The sequence below is a fragment of the Gorilla gorilla genome, chromosome 1 (assembly GCF_029281585.2).
Source record: "Gorilla gorilla gorilla isolate KB3781 chromosome 1, NHGRI_mGorGor1-v2.1_pri, whole genome shotgun sequence".
NCBI classification, from domain to species: Eukaryota; Metazoa; Chordata; class Mammalia; order Primates; family Hominidae; genus Gorilla; species Gorilla gorilla.
The window spans coordinates 104130602-104137046 of record NC_073224.2 but is presented as its reverse complement, the minus strand read 5'-3'; positions in this window follow the sequence as shown (position 1 = coordinate 104137046).

The window sequence follows — 6445 nt, the reverse complement described above, 5'->3', positions numbered from 1 at the left end:
ATTCCCTGGTGAGGCTGAGGTCTGGAGTGCTGTGGGGAGCTCCCTGCAGACAGGCACAAGACCTGGCTTATGGATGCCTGGGGTAGGCTAAGAGTTACTTTTGCCTGTCTCCCCACCTCTAATCCATCCATCACCCAGCTGTGGGCCAAGAACCAGGGGTCTGGATCATCTCTCAAGGGCAGGAAGAGGGTGAGACTCTGAGAAGTGTGCAAGAAGAAAACATATTTGGCGTTATGGCTTCATCTCTTTCAAAGGTATCTAGAGTTGGAGGGTGACAGATGATTAACTCTGAGTTGGGTTATCTGAAATATGACCCAAGTGAGGAGAGTCAACAGTAACCAGAACATATTATGAAAAGGAAAATGTCGATGTATTGTCACCTGGGCCAGAATCCCCAGAGAACACTTTCACCTCCACATCGAGTGAAAATTCTACCTGGTCACTCTCTTGTGTCCCCAGAGGGTCATCCCAGGAAGAGGGAAGAGTAGAAAAGGAGTTTGGGGCCAGGATGGATTCTTGAGTGTGTGGTTATCTCAACTCGGACCCTCTGAGATTCATAGCAGTGCCCGAGAGCTGCGGCGCTTCTCTCTCACAGACTCCCCAGGCTCTGTCGCTGCTGCTGCAGCAGCTCTGCAGTTAAAGTCAGCTGGCTCTGTGGTGCCCGTGCTAACTCCAGGAGCAGCTGTTCCCAGAGCAGGAAGAACAGTATCTCCAGTGCTAAGAAAAACTTGAGACTGAGGGATGAGCATATGGGCAGGCTCTCGGGAGGAAGCCTGCTGCTGGCTCAGTTTTCAGGATATCTCAACATGAGTTAAGCTGAGAGTGAATTCAGCAGTAGACCACATGTGTAAACCTAGAATAAGGATACCTTTGCTTTTTCTAAACAATTATCCCTCTGCTTCTAATTAATTGGCAAAGCCATTAATATTTAGAAAGACATTCCCCGTGTTACCATTTCATGGTTGCTCTTTGGTCTTGCTAGGTCAGATTTCAATCCTGGTCAACCCCCATGCTGGTTGCATTGCTGCAGCTGCACACCTAATTCAGAACTCTGTACAGTAATTGTAGAATTAGGTAATTCTAAACTTTTGTACTTGTTATAAGATATGTACTCTTATAAGTGTTTTATGTGTAACTCAACCAAAGGATCAATTAATTCACACAATGTTGCTATTAGGTAATTACAGTTATTTTCCACACTTCATAGATGAGAAAACAGAGGCACAGACAACTTTGAGAACATTTCTAAGGTTCTAAGGCAAGTACCTGGTACTCAGAATATAACTCTAGGTGATATAGCTACTTAGTCTGTGATCTGAACCAGTTCTCTGGAGTTAAACTGGAAAGGCCTGCGTTATTTACCATGTGTGAAATTGAAACAGCTTATGGTAAGATCTTCTCAACAAGCTAGACTTAAAGCAGCTATCCCCTAATTTTCCTGCCTGGTATACTAATGTTTCTGGGCTAGTTCCCAAACTGCACAAAAGAAATCTCGATTTCTCATACCTTTCTCTTCACCCATGTCCCTCTGTCGTTTCTGAAGAATATAGTCACAGTGGGCAGAGATTATATTTCTTTTATATCATGTTGTACTCCAGAGTTTGCCACATAGTCAACAATACATGCTGAGTGTGTGTGAGAGTGATTTTTGAACTCTGAATATTGAACTTACTAATGGAAGACAGTCCAAAAAACTCCTCAATTTTTTTACCTCTTTAGTGATGTTCTGTTCTTTTAATTCACTTGATCATATCCTTCTCTCATTTACTCTCATAAGGCTGCCTAATGTTTACCTAATTTGCTCAGTACCGAGTCTTTGGAAATAGTTCCTTGCTCCAGGGAATCCCAAGGCATGGATAGACAGTGATTGCAATTATAATATTTGATTAATGTAACCTATTCATATAACACTAAAATTTTTCTAATTCTAGTGATTAAAATGATATAAATACTGGATACAAATGGGCATAGGCAGTGTGGGCACTGGTGTGTGTGTGTGAAGGGATCATATGTAATTAACATAGTTTTATCCCATGATAGCCTATAAATAGTGCTGTCTGGGTCATGAAAAACTATAGGTTCTGTCTTTGTTTTGATTGGGAAGTAAGTGCACAGATATTGCATAAAAGAGAGGTTACGCGGACAATGAGTTTGTCAGGAACTTGGTATGAGAGAAAGATTTAGAAAGCATAGTTATAAATAATCTGGAAAATTCATGCCACCAAACAAAATAATTGGCTATCTGGACCAAACAGTTGGTCTGACATTGTGTGTGGGTGTGTGTATGTGTATGTGTGTGTGTGTGTGTGTGTGTGTGTGTGTATGGTACTGTATCTAAGCTGTGTGTAAATTTGTTCTCAGAAACCGCTGACCTTATACTAAAGTTCTCAAAATTTTTTTTGGTTAAATTTTCTGAACTTTATTCCCAGCTGTGTGAAGTTGGGCTATTTGTTTAGTCCTAGGAGTCTTTGTTTTCTCATTAGTATAGTGGGGATATTAATACTACCTACATCACAGGATTGGCATGAGGATTAAATGAGATAATGTGTATAAAACAATTAAATAAGACCTAGAACAAAATAGGTGGTCAATAAGCATCAGTTATTATATTACATTTTGTTATTTTTATCATTTGTACAGATGTGTGTGTATATATGTATATATACATATGGAGGCAGTTGACCCAAAAGTACAGTTCCACTCAATGTATACCTCAGGGGAAGACATGGAGGTAAGGAGAACTGTATTAGTTAGAGATTTCCAGAGAAATAGAAGAGATGGAGGGATAAGTTTATATTAGGAAATTGGCTAATGTGGTGACTGTGGGGGCTGGCAAGTCTGAAATCTTGCCAGACCCCACAATCATCGCATGATAATTGTGATGATTATGCAGGCCAGCAGGCTGGAAATTCAGGTAACAGTTGATGTTGCAGCCTTGAGTCTAAATTCTGCAAGGCAGTAGTCTGGAAACAGGCAGAGTTTCTAAATGGCAGTGTTGATGATAATTTCTTCTTCTTTGGAAACCTCAGTCTCTGCTATTAAAGGCTTCAGCTGATAGGATGAGGCTCATGTTAGGAAAGATAATCAACCTACTCAGTCTACTGATTACATGCATACAAAGCAACATCTGGACTGGTGTTTGATCAACAACTGGATATCATAGGATAGCCTAGGCAAAATTAACCATCACAGAGACTGAGAGGATACATGGAGCTCATTAGAGATATGATCCAACAGACAGAAGAGGTCTTCTGTTGACAGAAGAGGGTCAACAGTGACCAGGACACACTAAGAACATGCCATGATGGTTTTATTTTCACTTAGGATAGAGGCAAATTTCTGGACAGACCTTTGGAGAATATTGGGAAAACAGAACCTTCTACCTGGTAACCCCATGAGTCTCAACAAGGCTGTGATGTTAGGAAGACTGGAGGGAGGGAGTGCAGCCTGCAGCTGGGGAGGCCCTTGGCCTTTGCACTTTGGTTCCACAGAGGTGTAGTCCGTACAGCACAGACAAGGCTGCTGACCACTGCACAGTAGCTGGAACTCTGGGAGCTGATGAAGCTGTAGCTGCTTCCCATGCGGGGTCAGTCACACAAGAAGAACTGTAGGTGAACATGGGCTGTGCACTGGAGTGGCACTGTGAAGGGCCCTTTAAAGGCATTGGCATTACTGGTGGTGTGTTGGCAAGGTATCTGAGTTTGAAAACACATCGAGCAATAAGTCAGATAAATTAGAGCCAAGATGGGCATAATTTTGCCCTTTTAAACCTATTCATGGTGTGCTGGCAGAGAGTTTATAAAATACATTAGTATCTAATAGTACCTATGAAGAACCATATAACCCCAAGTTAAAAGTGTTAGAAGTGACATTTCTGAAAACAGAACTAATGCCAAATCAATGTCAGTTTCTGTCTCTCATCATTTCATTTCATATCTACAGACCCATTTACTACCTACTATATTTCATGAGCATAAAGAGGCTATCAGTTGTAAAGGGCACCCTTATTTCATGCACCACAAGGAAATAAAAAATTTTGCAAATTCAACTATTACATGCCACCATTCATATGGTATACACTGATTTAAGGGCTGTTAAAAAATGTAAGAAGGGTGTATCATGGAATTGATGAATTAAGTATAAAATCCATCCTCTTCAGGTCATATAAACATGTATGTACAAACTAGACAGGCCAATTCTTGCTTTGCCCAGGACACCCCTCTGCTGTGCTCCTCCCTATCACTGGGCCGTCTTCTCCTTTCATATTCCATACTCCCAGTGTTGCTCTTAAGACTCCCATATGGTTCTGCTGAGAGCCAGTTTGATGGCTCCCCGTGGCAAACTCACCCTGGTAACCAGGCAAGGAAAATGGCAGGTCCCAGATGAGGCAAAACAGATGCGGGGCAGTGTTGGGACATCTCTTATAAGCTAGGCTAATACCAAGATCGGAAGTGAGTCCCAGCTCTAGCGGGACCACGACACGTGAATTCTCCAGCAGCTCTCTGCCTGGAATTCATGCCCCTCTGATGTCCATCAGCCAATATGACTTGAGCAAGAAGCCATTCTGGACCTGGGTTTTGAAGCCCCAGTTTCTGAGAAACCATCTCTTGTTAGGAAATTGGGGGTTAAACTTATCCAAAACTTAAAATTAAGCAAAAAAGTGATTTCTGATTAGTCTTTTAAATTTTTACTTCTTCCTATTAACTAACAACCTTGCCTAAGGTTTATATGACTCTCTAGGTTTTTTAAAAAATGGTGGCATGATTTTACTTAATATATTTGGTATTGATTAAGGCCCAGACACTGTAAAGCTAGATTTAACTTCTAGAAGATTTGTAAGTTGAAAATTATTTTGTGTGCTCTAGAAAATTTAACCTAATGGTTTCATTGCCTTTGAAAACTTTAACCAGTTTTGTATCTAAATTTGCAATCTTGTTCCAGAATTTTTTGGTCTCTCCTATTCTTTGAACCAGCATTACCATCATGCTGATTCTCTTATTAACAAGTGAAACAAATCTTTATAATATGCCTGCTATATATTTATATGAGTCACGCTTTTAACTTTTTGGAAATTACAATTCAATAAACCCTTATCTCCACACATACCCTTTCAGGAGTGGAAACTGGGCCAAAATCAGACAGTGCCAGACAGTATTGGCAAGAAGATGAAAAGGACTACAAGGATATAGTAAACAGAAAATTTGGATTAGTGAATCTACTAAATAAGATGAGATACATCAAGGGACATGGTAAGGCTTTTTCTTGTACTGTGGCTAAAATAAAGTTCCAGCATTTGGTGGGGGATAATTTTCTGGAATATACGGAGTTTAAGTTCCCAGGGAGACAATTCAAGGAGCTACTTGGAAATATCAGCTTTCAGGAGACTGACTTTCCAGATGAGGTGAACTTCAGATGAAATGTCTGGAATCAATCCCAGGCCATTCTTTTCATGTCACCTATGTACTTGTTCATGTGGTCCTGCAATCATGCATTGATTCTGCCAACACTCATGAGACAATTAAGTGTTTGGCTGGTCCCTGAGGGAACATGCACAATGTGACACGGGGTCTTCTGGCTCAGAGGGATCACCTATGATGGTGTGAGGGCTGTGGAGACAGAAGCAAGAATACTTGCAGGCAGGTGTTTCTTCACTGACTTGTGAACTAATTCTCAACATTTTCTGAGTTATAAAGGGACAAAGGGGACATGTTAAAGAGCTGCTTATCTCCCAATTCTGGTTTCCCAGGGGATCAGATCCCATTAGCTCTTCAATCGCTTATTCAACCACTCAATACAGACGCTCATGTATGTGCATGTTCATTTTACCTGCATTTTTATATAAATACAACATACACACATACAGAGCACACACCCACACACACACACACACAGACACAGACTTGCCTCCCCTACTTCCTCACTTACTACATTGTTACAAATATCTTTGTCAAAGAGTATGAGGAAGCTGAGGGTGATATCATCATGAAGACAGTGGAATGAACTAACATGTTCTAATCACACCGGGAAATAGTGACTCAGGAGGTTCAGGCCCCAAACGTCATCTTCTTTGGACCTATGTTTGTCTGCAGTCATCTTCAAAAAGGCTACAAAAATTCTACAGTCCTTGAGGTCATGGGCTACTTATTATTCACCTCTATATCCCCATATTTGGACATACATGATTCAAGAATGTTGTAGGCTTTCAAAGAATGCCTTTTGAATTCACTGCTCTGACCACACTGTTGACTTACTTTATCCTTCAGGTAAAAGCTTCCTGAGAGCAGGAATCAGATCTGATAATAGGATTGCATAACTAGGAGAACAGAATCCCTCAGTTAGAAGCTGACAATGGGAAACTATGCTTTCTCCGCATCCTCCCCTCCCCCACTAAGTAGGCATTAGGCAATGTGAAGGCACGGTCTGTTTCTGTTTTAATCAGAGGTGT